Consider the following 14,241-nt stretch of genomic DNA (forward strand, 5'->3'; position numbering starts at 1 on the left):
GGGCCCGCCCAGGACAGCGCTGCCCGCCGCCGGCAGCGGGCCGGGGGGCGAGCCCGGGGGCGAGTCTGGCCTGTGGAGCCCCGTGTGCCATCGCCCAGAGCCGTGCGCTGCCCCCGGGCCCTCCCCAGCCCCGCTGGCTCCGCGGGAGGCGCACCCTCCGTGAGGGGAGAAGGGGAAGGCAGCAGTGGAGGTGCCCACGGGGCGAGGCGATCAGGGGTGGTGACGGGACAGAGACCACCGATGCCAGCTCCATGAGAGCCCTTCCTGCCAGTGGCGTGGTGGGAGGATGGAGGATTTCGGACACCTCCTCTCAAAGCCAGGTCTCCCCGGGTGCTCCCCGCTGCACCCACTGTCCTCACTAAGGGATGARGAAATGCTTCAGCCCAGGACCTCCATCCCTTGTATGGCCCTGGGGTTTTAATCTGCACAACAACGGGAGGGAAGTTGCTGCTGCTCCAGTGTAACAGCCCAGGCACACTGGTATGGCAGGACAGAAGTGTAAACCTGGGAAAACACGTTAACCTTAACACTGACTGACAGCCCCGGACTCCTTGACTGACAAAGCGCAAGAAGGAATTGCCACTCTTTGTACAAAAACAGTAGTGTTGACAACTTCAGAAACAGCAGTGTGGTGGTGTGGCAGCGGACAGGACTGCCTTGTTAAGTCATCGTTTCTGCTTCCAGTTTCCAAAAAATTTTTCATGCATGGCACAGTTCAGCCTTGAAGAAACAGGATGAGTATGCAATAAGCCACATTTCTTCCCTCAGGAGTTTGGACTTCTCTGGGTAAAAGATCAAAACAACCCATCTCCTGGCACGAGCCAAGCAGTAGCGGTGGCAGCTGCTGTTGGTCTTTAGGGTGGAGAGCCTTGTGCCCATCAAGGTGGCTCTCAATAAAGGGGCCCTGTGCCTGGGCAAAACCGAAATGCTGGAAAGAAGGATGAGAGGTGGCACAGCAAGGCAGCAAGGAGTCTGGGAGCTCATCCTCAGCCCCATCAGACAGGGGGAATTAGGCTGAGACAAGGTGCTGGTGCCAGAAAGCTGGGCTGTCCAGGAATGGTTTATTCACWGGCAGCACCAGCTGAGGTGGACATTTGTCAGGCTATTTACTAACTAGCTCCAYTTTAAAATTTTCATTCAAATTTAGCTTCTTTCCCCAAAATGTTTCATACCATCATTTCTACACAGATCCATTTCTGTTTTGAGAATAAAGATTCATTTAAAAAACAAATGAACAAACAAAAACATTAAAAAAACCCAACAGCCACCTTTTGCATGATTTTTCATATGAGCAGAGACAATCCTTGGGTATCCATTTTCTCTCAGGGATGAAGACAGCTGTGTAGACCATGTCAGATCTCCTGCCCAACTGCTTAGCATCATGAAAACCACATGGGAAAATACCGTTGAATGGTTTTGGGAGCATTTTGGTACAATCTGGCCTATGGAAAAGCCAGCAGAAGAGCCAAACCCTGACTAGCTAGCTGAACTCAGCTCTTGGAGCAAGAATCCTGGTTCTAGTCTACAGGATGAAGACCTTAGCTGACAGCCAAGCTGTCAAACACCCTCAGCTTGGACCCCAGCCTCTGCACGTGCACACTTTGTAGTCTGTCTTCAGTAGAAATGAGACCGGGATATGGAGGTTGTGTTCCAAGCAAATTACATGAAATTGTCCAAGTTTTGATTCCATTCAGTTTGGACAGCCCAGTTCCAATCCAGTGAAACTGGAGCTGAGGAGTGAGAGCCAGAAGTGCAGCTCCTCCCCTCAGTTATTGCCACAGAGCCAGGAGCTCATTCGGCTCCTGGCTGTGGGCAACCACTTCCCACCCAGGCAAGAAGTCACTGTTCCTCCTCCTTGGCAAATGGCTTAAGTGGTCAAATTTGTGCCCACTAAACAATTAACTAGTCAGCTTTTTGGACAGAGTCAGGCACCACACCTACTAAGTACTTTGCATCAACAAAGAACTAATTTGTGGAAATCGGGCAAAAATAGCTGAAGTCAAGAGGAGTTTGAGGTGCAGCTGCCTGAGATTTGCCCACCCAATGAAACAGCTGCCAAAAGGGGAGCACTACCATCCCCCTTTCCCCCCTACCCCACTCAGGGTCTCAGACCCTCACCCCCTCTGCTGCTTGCCCAGTTATTTGTGTGACACATCTCATTCTCGCAGGGGGAAAAAACCCAGCAGTGAACCTTTTTTCTCTGAATTTATTCTCCGATTCCTTTAGGTGGGACACACTTGGTTGCTACTAGAATTAATTTCATAGATAAGTAGCTATGCACAGAGATGAAAGATGTGTACATGAAAGCAAAACTCACTGACAAGTTGCGTGTGCTGTGAGGCTATACTTAAAAGCAGAGAGGTTTCTTCAGATGGTATCTCACCTTAGAAAGGGCAGATTTCAAACCATATACCACACTGCTAATGAGGATACAGGAAATCTCATCCATTTTTTCCACTTGATGCAAAACATCTCTTCCCACAAAGGGAAATGTTGATGTTTCCCTGTACGATTTAGGCTGAAAGAGGAAACTGACAGGCAGAAAGTCACAGTGAAATAAAAAGMCTGGCTCCAACACAAACAAGCCTAAGCTTGACAAAATCGGCTGTAGTTTTAACAAGCAGGTTAGAAGAAGACCAAGGCGGARGCCCTTAAAGAAATCTACTGCCTTTTGAGGCCAAAAATTTGAGAGCGGCATTTCTCAGGCAGTTCAAATAGGAAATCCTATATAAAAGGGAGAAAAAAAACCTTCCCAGTTCTCATCCATATTTTATAAAGCTGAAGTAAAAAAAAAAATTGTAAAAGTGATAAGCCTAAAGTATTTATTGTTTCATGTATGGTTTTGACAGGTTGCCAAGAGAATGGTGCTGCTCTATGGAGAGTAGAAGAAATGACATTTTCTTTACTTTAGATTGTTATAAAATTTTCASTTCTTTACAAGCCCCCAGATGGTTTTTATAACCCCTTCAGGGGTTGCAACATATTGACTGAGAAATACCGATTTATATAGCAAACTCTACTCTCCTATTGCTGGCAAAAATTACTGCTTTGTATCTGTGTATACACACAGTGGCTGAATATAAATAAAAACCCAAAAATAATGAGATCTGAGGCAAAATCCACCACCTGGCAGTACATTAAGTTGGATGAAATTTTCCTAAATTTACACTGGTGTAAATAAAAGGAATATTTGGCCCTAAATCTTTTAGGTGAATTTGGGATTGAGGATTAAAAASTTTATACTCTGTTTCACCCTGCAAACAAGCAGGCTGCCTTCATTGGTGGCAGAAATAGGGAAACATTTCCAATCAAAAATTCTTCTATTTTTTRTTGGCTTTCATTGTGTTCATCTGAAGTGTTTTAACTGGAAAGTACTGGTGGCTTAGGACACAGCAGGCTTAGAGTGAAACCACCACAGCAGGTGACCTTAGCACCTCAGGAGGAGCGACTCTGAAATGCTTCACCTGTAATGAACAAGTAATTACTGAAGTAAACAGTGTGTCCAGTTTTGGGGTTTRTAGACCATGATAATCATCTGTATTCTGTACATTCACAAGGGTGTAAGACACACTGAATTTAATTCTTACTGAATGGTGACTTCTCAAAGAATGTAGAAACCCAGGAGTGGACCATGAAGAGCTCATATCCCTTGGGTGACTAAGCCTGTGCTTTTGCTCGTGCCCACACTCCTGTACAATCAGGCTGGTGGTTTGGCTCACTGGGTGACTCCRCTCACCACTGAGACCACCTGGGTACAAAATGCCACAGTACCTGGTGCTGTGCTCCAGCACACGGCTAGGGTAGCACCACTTTCTTCCTGTACCTCAAGGTTAGGTGGTCACTTGGAAGACAGACAGTGTGATTTTAATTCCACAGAAGGCGGGAGGACAGTTGCTTGTGTTCCCAGGAGAAGTCTCTGCCCTCCCTATCTGAGGCTTTTCCAGAGCAAGAAAGAGCTCATAATTTCGGTGCTTTCCTAGTTTGCATTAAAGAATTAAGAAAGCATTTCAGCAGGCAGAAGGGAAGGAAGARCATGGCATCGTAACTTCATATTTAAGTCATCCTCTGGGAGGGTGGAGACTGCAGTTCTACTCCCCGCATGCCAGGCAGAATACTTTTGTATTTTACATTAGTCAGCCAGTGGATAAAATACATGAAGAGCCCTTAGGCTGGGCAGAAAGTTTAACTGATATCCTTGTACTCAGCATCTCCTCTTCTCCTTTGCATCGCATTACCTCACTCTTCTTGGAGCCGAGCCTTAACCTGTGCCCTGTAGCTCTGCACGGGGAAAAGCAGAACTGCTGCACTAAACTTTCTGGCAGTTTTCATTATGCAGATTTGGAAACCTTTAGATCACAAACTTTCTCTGTCAAGGCACGCACACAGCTCCCAGCTCCTTCAGCCCCCGTCTCGGCTGAAGCTGTCTCACGCTGGTATTAAAGCAGCAGTGAGCTGCTTCCAGATTACCTTGGATTTGTGTGGATTTAGAGCTAAGTCCCATCAACGAAGCTGCTGCTTACACTTTTGCACACTGAGTTTAAGTTGTAAGACCCAAGTGACCAGAGCTGGCGAAGTTTTAACGTTGGTTCAACTATTCCTGCGCACTTGGACAGCTGTTAAAAGAGCAGGCAGCAGAACAGCTCCAGACCTGAAAGAAGGCGGCAGAGCAGACTTGGCAGAGGGAAAAAAGCAYAGGCAAGTCAGCTGGCTCGGGGGAGGCAAGTCAGAGGAACGAGCCCAATGCACAAACAAAGCAAATGGCAGCCCTGAGGCTGGCCCKGGTCCTGGTGGGGCAGAGCCCAGCCCCGGCCAAGGCATGGCTGCTTCCCAAAGCTGAGACAGACGTATGTCGGCAACGGGGTCAGCGAGGGAGATGATGTGAATGAATGGCACCGGTTTTTGGCTGAAATTYGCCTGTTCCTTCAGGCTAGAAATGGTGCCATTTGCCATTGTAAATACCCTATTCAAAAACATGGTCTCTATGGCACTCGGCTGAAGGACTGAAGATCTCATCTGCAACTCCTCAGTGCTAGGAAAAGCCAGTGCTGCTGCGTAAAGCCTAAATTAACTCCCCTCGGTGTGGGCAGGATGTAGCACTTAAACTCCTTTGACATGTATTTCCTAGAGACAAATGGCAATTCCTTCTGTGGCCCATCATTTACTATCTACATAAAAGCAGAAGGAGATGATTAGAGTGGGGAACTGCCCTGCTCTGGCTATATTTAGTGCCCTGTCAGCTCAGCCTATAACATTCTGCTATTCAGTTGTAAATAATACTCTAAGGAGAGGAATAAAATGAATATCAAACACAGAGAAGCTGGCATAGAAAAGCAGACAAAAGACYGTAGGTCCAGAACACACAGGAGTAAACCTTGGGTTTAAAAGCAGAAGGAGGCATTAGTGGAGCTCATCCCATCACCTGCCCCATGGCTGGGAGTGATAGGGGGTTGCAGTCTTTGGGGTGTTCCAGCAGAAAGCTGAATAAATCAGTCTGGCTGGCTGGYTCCTTCTGCCTGGCACCTGCCAATATCGTCTGACGTGAAGGCTTCCAGCACTATACCTAAAGGAATTCTCACATTTATATTTCAAAGAGTGCTGGGAGGCCACACATATTTCTTTTACATGTATGTATTTAAATCTATTCAAATTTGTTCCTCTTAAGAGTGAATTCCTCATCATGAATCATCATCGGGACTTATTAGCTTAAACTCTACACAGCACATGCTTGTAAGGAAAAATACTAGATATATCTGCCTTGAATAAACCTGTAATATATGGACATCTTACAGCAATAAATAGATTTTTTAGCAACAACCATCTGAGGTAAAGAGGAATATTCCCGTTTTACAGAATAGTAATGGAATTAAAGTGGTCAGCCTATGGCTGTTCAGGAAATCTGTGATCTCTAGTATTTCAAAGTCTTTGCTAGCCCACAGGACCAGCTTCTGCTAAAACCAGATGGAAAAGCAATGCATAAAGGAAAAGTACAAAGAAAGGGGTTTGGTTTGGTTTGGTTTGGTTTGGTTTGGTTTGGTTTGGTTTGGTTTGGTTTGGTTTGATGCCAAAGAAGAGTAAAAGAAGAAAGCCATTAACAAAGCATTTCCCCATGTGATTCAAATTAAGGCAGCCCATAATGGCTGAAGACAATTGTGCTTTTATTCTTTTTCAGTGATATTTTCAGATTTGGGAAAGTTTTTGTTGTTATTTTGCCATTCAACACAAGTAAGCTGAGTTTGGTTCCACCACCAGAATGATTCACTGCACTGAAGAAATTCAGAACATCCCCAGTAGAGGAAGTACATTACTAAATTTTAAATCTTGACCACATCAATACAGATTTTSTGTGCCAGGAAACAATTTGCCTACAGTCTAGAGGAAGTGCTCTCTAACAAATGAAAAATGAATTCTTTGTTGTAAACCCCACTTAAGTTCACTGGGTTTTTGGGGTGGTTTTTTTCATGAGTAAGAAATGAGTAAAAACAAGCAAACATCCTCTTGGACATGAACCAAAAAGACACATAAAACATTAGTCAGGCTTTTAGCCATAACCTACTTGGAGATCCACAGTCTCAGTGAGTTTTTGGTCATGCTCTTCAGGAAATACTCAACACATAGTTTATTCAAGATAATGCAAACAGCTCGAGGCACTTTGGTTGCAAGCTGTAGGTTTCTTTATTTCTGACTCATTCTTCTGGATACCTGGCGCTGGCTCCGCATTTCTGCCTGAGACAGACTTTTGTAGATTTTAGCTTCTTCAGTGCTTTCAAACKGAAAAAGAAGAAAAGAGGTTATAAGGAATATAAAGCAGAAGAAAAAAAAATCACATGCTCAAGAATTTCAATCTTGAAGTTTCTATTCACTGTTTTATGGCTTCTTTTGTCTGAAAACTCCCAAAATCCAATTTTTAAAATAAGTATTTATGAAACAAGCATTTGCAAAATGTGCTTGCCTGCCAACTCCAGTGAATACTTACTGATTAACCATTTTTCCAAGACTACCTGGGTGCTTTCATACTTTCAGCTTATAATACAGTTCATTGCATTGCCTTCTCCGAGAGCTCACACTGAAGCAGCAGCACATGAAGGCACTTTGCATCTGATTGAAGAGAGTTTGGATCTGTTCTGTTCCACATGCTGAACTGCAGGACATATTTGCATAATCCATTTGAAGGAGTAAACCAAAAAGCCTAGAAGAAGGGACATTTGATGTGATTAAATAATGGGAAATTGTAGAGGTGAGGCATYTAGGACTATTTCCTGCATTTTACTRATAGGGAAACAATAAAAAGCTAATATTCTCTCCAGAGATTTACAGATTAAGAATTCAGGTTTTTGGTTTGGGGTGGTTTTGTTGTTCTTTATCCGCTCACTCAAATGACTTTTGGGGGTAACAAATACCCTCTGAGTATAAGWTCTGAAGAGAAATTCAATATCCAACCTAAAAATATTAAATCAGTTTTGATTTCTATTCTCTTTCAGAAGTCTGTAGAGACGAACAAGATTTAAGGTTTTGATTTCAGCCTGGAAAAAGGCTGCTGATGATCCTGCTGGAGAAAGCAAGCCATGGGCCTGCTCAGCCAGCAGTAAACACCTAAAGGACCAAGCTGAGAGTCCAGAAGACAAATGCAATGGCTTTGATTCCCCAAAGGTTCAATCCACCCTGTGCAATAATTAGCAGCTGCAGCCTGTAATCTCTGGCTGCTCAGGCAGGAAGGAAACCCAGCAGCAGCCAGGGTACAATGCAAATGTCCCTTGATGCTGCCTGAGCCAACCTGGCTGTTCTTTGTGTGCCRGGGCGAGCCCCAAATGTGGGACTTCCAGCTTTCTATTGCCTCCAATCTTCCCTCATCACAGGGCAGCCAGACCTGACACCTCAGCCAAACCTCAGCATCTCACATTACCCTGCCTTTTCYCAAAACAAAGGCAGCTTCTGAGTTTGCAGGCTGGAGGAACACACAGGAAATGGTGCTTTGGTGGCTGTGCTAAAATAATGTGTAAGATGCCACACTGGACACTCTTTGGCTAAAAGGAAAGGTTTTTTGCCTTTCAACTAATTAGSATACTTCAGGTCTTGCTCTGAAAACGCTGTTATTTCTTAGCAAGGTATTTCTTGTCTCTTGATTTTCCTGCCTGCACTTAAACTCTGATCATGCTAATGATTTTCAACTTCTGTGCCTTCTGTCATGTTTTTCATGACCTCTCTAATGCTCTAGGGCTTGGCAATTAAAAACTGAATTCTAGTTAAGGTGAGGTTTTTATATATATATAAATATATGTGTGTATATATATATATATATCTGAATCAGTTTTATATGTATAAAACACCTATCATCATGCTGATAAACATTCTTTTTCTATTTTCCCCAATTCATTTCTTCACTCACCAGCTCTAGTGTATTTGAAGCCTCAGTGTCTTGGGTTTTCCCACTCCCTTCTGCATTCCAGTGTGAGCTTTTCCCAGGAATCCTCTCTGCTTGGGAGGAGAGATTCTTGCCTATGGCTCAGCCCATACATCCCATTGAGTCAGTTTGTGCTGCAACAACAGTAAAGACAGGATTAACAGGTTCAAAGCTTAAGGAATATATTTGAGAGATGATGGGAAAAGTCCTTTCCTCTGTCCTCTTCTCAGAGCTGGAGTTSAGGCTAACAATTTCTTAAGTTTCTGAAGTTTGTGAAATTTCATTTTTCTAAAGGCAGAAGTAGACGGAATGGTTCACAACTCAAACTCATTTTTTCAGAAATGGGTGGAGTTTGTTTTAATAACACCACACTAATTTGTGAATTAATGTCTCAATTTTCTGAGGTACAAGAGCAATCTGCTTTTGGAGGAATGGTATGTATGTAACAACAAAATAAAAGTTTAGGTCAAAACTAATTATTTAAATTTAGKTTTTACTGTGCTTTAGGACTAAAATACCAACTACCCACTATCAGTCAGTCTATAAGAAAGGTTTAATTACAATGCATGGTGAATACATAAAAATGTATTACATCATTTTGGTTTTGGGGGTTGGGATTTTTGTTTGTTTGTTTTTAATTAAAAGGTAAAACCCAGTAGCACTATGGGAGACAGATACTCTTAAAAAAATAAAAAYAGAGAAACAGTAAGGTTCGGGAAATCTTTTTACCACYACCAATAACAGAACAAGCACCTTTAATCACAAAAGACATTTCTTTAGGACAGACGCTGGACTGAAGCTTGAATAAGTTACATCTGCTCAGGTCAGTGCTCACAGGGAATGAYACCACAAGGGAGAAACAAAGGAAGCAGGGGACACAGGGTGCTGAACAGTTTCCCAGGCCTCAGCAGTGCCATTCCCATGGTGTGTGGGTGTTGTGGACAGATGTAGCCCATGTTCTTGCCCTGTGGTTATCCTCCACAACTTCCCACTCACTTCATTTATTTCTGTCCCTTTTGGTGGCAGTGCCAGGTCAAACTCTGTGCCAGACAGCCGAGACCAACCCCTGCCACACATGAGATTGTCTCTGCGGGTCCCCATTCCCACTGCACCAGCACAGGCTTCACTTTCTGAGGCTTCAGGACCCACCCATGAACCCTAACACCGCTGGGAAAGCGAGGGAAGATGTTCAGCCTGTCCCAGGCTGGTCACCCTTCACMGTGCCAGAAGCTGAGAGGCTGGACAGTCGCACCAGCCAGTGGCTCCCTCTGGAAGTAATTAGGCACACTGAAATCRTCGTGTGGGGCTGAACAGCTCTGGTGGAGCACATTTCCCTCCCAAGTCTGAACCTCTGGCTGGTGCCCAAGGACCAGGAGTGTCCCTTCCTGAATACTGATGTTGCCACAATGATCCATCTTGCTGTGGCTCCACAGACAGTGGCTGTCATTTCCACAGCTAYCAAAACAGCTCTGGGGATGTGTTCCGGTCTCCAGGCTGTGTGTGCTGTCTGCATTCTGAAACCACATGTAAGCTGKTGGGCTCATGGACCAGTCTCAAAAAACCTCAGTTCAGCCCCAAGTCCCTCTCTCAGGGTCCTCCCTGGGTCAGCACCTTTTCACCTCAAACACACACAGCCCAGCAGAGCAGAGATTAAAGCTAGCCCTTAACCAAGACAGGACACAGTGAACCAGAGGCTGTCCCACATCACCTCCTTCTAAAAGAAAAATAAACACGACTTTTTCTATTTTTGTTGTGCTGGATGGATAGCTCTGCCTTCCCTGCTGTGTCATAAGAGGGGACATAAATCAAGGTCCAAGCCTCCAAGCCTACTCTGTGCCCATCACTGCATGGACTTCCCCCAGCCACACAAGAATCCTTTTTTTTTATTAYTATTWTTTTTTAACTGGGCTGAGTTGATCTATATTTTACTTGCAGCTTTTGTTTTGTTCTAGTCCTGGCTTGCCTCCATCCACTTCTGTCAGCTGGGATTTTGCTGCTTTGTTTTCCAGTCGCACCATTTGGGCCCCGTGCATGAGCTGTTCGCTCAGAAAGCTCCCACACAGGCAGCAGCATCCTTGGCTCAGGCTTGCCCTTGCCCCATCAGGCTTGACAACACTTCAGAAATGATTGATGTGGTAGCCTCAATGCCCTCCCTTGAGATGACAGCACTCAGGAAAGCTGTCAGTGCTGGAGAAGAAAGGATCACCGTAGAAATGATGGCTCGTTTCAGCTCGTCTCCAGAGTCACTTCCTCAAARATCATAAATACATGGATTAGGGTTTCCACCTTCGTCAGTTCCTGGGCACTTGACACTGAGAGCTGCATTTCTGCAGCACAATGTGCCTCCCCTGAGTCACAAAATGGTGAAGCAGCCAATACCTACAGTTCATTTGGTGCACTCTGTGGTTCAGAGGTCATGGAGGGCCATGTAAAACATCTGCCCGGGTTCAAGTAACTGCAGATAAGTGCCCTGATAGAGGATTCTTCCAGCTGTGCCTGGAGGGGGAAGAGGCACATGGTGTGTGGAGCAACAGGAGTCAGACACCTTCTGTTGCACTGGCCTTGCCTTATCATTTTCATGCCCTGTGGCATCAGAGGAAGCTATTTTTGGCAATTAGATCATCAAGACAGTCCAGGAAGGTAATCCAGATGGCAGTGAGATGCATAAAGCAAATTCAGCTTTTCTTTGGAACTCCCCACTTGTTTCATATACTAGACCAAAGGTAGTGTTCTTACCATGTGCCTTTATGCCTACCCATTGTGACTGGCATTTGTTCAGGCTGAACAATCATGTGCCTTAAATAAATGGCCCATATCAAACCACTGGTTTTAGTAACTTGAAAGAGAAATCTGGGTGTTAGGCCTGAAGCAGCTTTGAGAGAACTCAGAGCATCAGCATCTCACATCCATTCTTTTCTTCCAAGAGCACTTCAGATTCCCTGTCCTTCTAGAGAAACTATTTCTCACTATCACRTCGGGCCAGCCCTGACCTCAGAGATGCTCTGGACTTTGCTTTCTTAGGGTGGTTATTTCTGTCACAGAAGAGTTTCTGGTAGTTTGCCATGATTTCACTCAATAAATCTTCACATACCCAATTTTTATAAGCTTTTTTTCATGTCAAGGGTTGAGCAATCTAATATTACATCATTTGTACTGAGTGTTCACTGTCATCAAGAGCAGAGAGCTGCCTACTGGATATTATTTCCTTTCAGAGGCAAAACAAAGACATTTTTACTAAGCCTGAGTGTTTCAGCCAAGTACAGTGAGTCTGACCCCAGCCTTYCACACACTTGTAGAACCAGTGTCAGGCAGCCACCAAACCACACAGCACTCCCTCACCTTTCAGGAGTGGCCTGTTCACACTAGCAGAGCAACACAGGGTAACTGAATTCCAGTTCAGCAGCACTTGGAGTCTGGTTTGCTTAGAAATAAATAATTACCCAAGCATCAAAGGCAGCGAGCAGAGCCTGGTATCCTGACATAATACAGGCCTGTGCATATAATACACTGTATTCAAGGTGCACAGAACCTTGCTGGCCTCTTTTTGCAATCATTAGGATTGGTTCATTCTCAGATGCTGTTATTAAACAGATTCGAGGTACATTACATCTCTGGTAATAACCCTTATACCTTTAAGACTCAATTTTCGAGTTCCCTGTTTGTACATACCCCATCTCTTGGCAGTGGCGTAGCAACTGTGTGCACAAAAGTGTCATCTGTGCACACACAGGGCCAGCTACTTACCAGCTGGACTTGGGCTGCACTCCCAGGTGGGACACACAGATCCCTCAGAGCAGCTGACTCCTACTTTTATTGAGTTACTGTCAAAACAGTGCAGTAATAGAGCAGCAGAAGGTAAAAGCCAATTCCAAGCAACGTGGACAAAATGGAGCTCAGGGATCACTCAAGCACTGCCAGCAGCTCCTTTGATTTTGCATCCATCTTTCCTAAACTGCATTCRGCAATTCACACCTCACACCTCAGGCTAAAACATTTCTTCTTTTGTACAACCCTCTTGCCAAGTATCCCTTATATTTTATTACCAATTTCTATTATTTGGACTAAGTGATTCCCTTGGTATGACTGGCTCTCTCCCAGCTGCCTCTGGCACCAACAGAGATGAAGCAGGGGAAACAAAAGCAGCAGATGCTCTTCCTTCAGTCCTCACCACATTCACTGCCCTGCACTCAGTGCTCCATCCCCCAGACCTCTGTCCTCTCTCCATCCTCTCTGGATTTAGAGAGTGGGGGAACTGACAGTGCAAGCAAGTGGGATGGTGATAAAATGACATTTTCTTCTTAATTCTTTATAATAATCTCTGTCTGAATRTTTTAAAAAGTCCAAAATTAGAGCTAAAACAATTATACAAACAAAAAACCCAATACAAACCAAAAAAATGCCACAAACCAAACCACCCAAATTCCATTGTCCTCAACAAATCTCCTTGTTCCCAGGCTCTTCACATTTTGCCTTTTGGTGCCCATCTCACACAGACTCCCTCAACACTGGCAATTATCATGAATTTCATTCTGTCTAACTGGAAATCTCTGAGCAGTCACTCGAATATCAGGCACTTAAAGATACATCATGACAGCACCATCTCTATTCACACTTCTCCAATATGCCCTTGATAAATCATCTACTATATTTTCAACTCCTTTTCTGGATTGGCATTCAAACCTTCACTTGGTATTTCTGGAGTGTTAACAGCTGTCTCCCTATTCCTGGTGAATACTTAGCAAAGGTTCTTGAAAATAATCTCAAACACCCAGTGATCTGTTCCTAGGGCTGCTCAAGTTTTCCATGGATGCACTGTGGAGACCAGAGGGGCATTACTGTGCAGTCACCCCTTGTGACACTGGTATCTGGGTTTGCTAAACACTGCTCGAGATTAGAGATACACTTATAAAAGACAATGCAGAGGTGGGATGGGAGATAAGMTGCAGCATTAAAAAGAGCAGATGGGGAACTGAGGCACGCTTGGCTTTCAACCAAATATGCAGAGCATGCTCTGTACAAAATACGACAGAACAAGGAGGTGGCACTGAAAACTCTTAAATTTGTCAAAGAAGAAAAGATTAACAATTCTGGATTATTAACAATGACCCAGGTCACAACTCAGAAAAAAAAAAAAAAATCCTGTCGCCAAAGATTTAGTTAGTTCTTTGGGGTCTTGGGTTCAGTCCCTGACCTGTGAACAAACTCATAGTGCAACCTTTAGAAAATCACTTCATTTGCTTTCATCTACCTCCCTGTCTGTAAAATGGGAATAGTGACATTTCTTTACTGTGGTGCCAGACAGCAAGAATTTGGAGCATGGAGGTGCTCAGATGTCACAGAGTCCCAAAAAAGCTGAATATTCCTCATCTTTACGAGTGGTTTTTGATGTGCGTGCAACCGAGGGTAGCTAGCAAAATGAAACAATTAGTTCTGTGACATTTTCAGCTGCCTAATGAGTTTCTCTTCTGCTTGTCATGCAAGTATTTCAGAATTGGAGCTTCTGTTACCAGTTCTTAATATTTTATGCTTTTTCAGCTGAAATTCAACAGCTGTTTCAATATTGCAGTTGGAGCCAACATATTCCATATAGATTTTCCTCATTTTTTAAAAACCTTGCCATGCCTCTTTGCTTTTCATGGCTTGATCATGGCTACCTCTTCATTAGGAATCTGGCAGTTGAGTTTTTSTCCTACAAATGTGTGAACTGAGTTAGTTTTAATGTCAGGGAGAATAATTTCTCTGAAAGCTCAGGTTTCTGTCCCAGCACTTTCCCCCCACTCTACCAAGCTGCACATCATGTGCTTGTTAGTCAGTTTTCCACAAAAATACCACAAAAGTCATGC

This window comes from Malurus melanocephalus, unplaced genomic scaffold, assembly GCF_030028575.1.
Source record: "Malurus melanocephalus ecotype Western Australia unplaced genomic scaffold, MMel_1.1 scaffold_73, whole genome shotgun sequence".
Classification (NCBI taxonomy): domain Eukaryota; kingdom Metazoa; phylum Chordata; class Aves; order Passeriformes; family Maluridae; genus Malurus; species Malurus melanocephalus.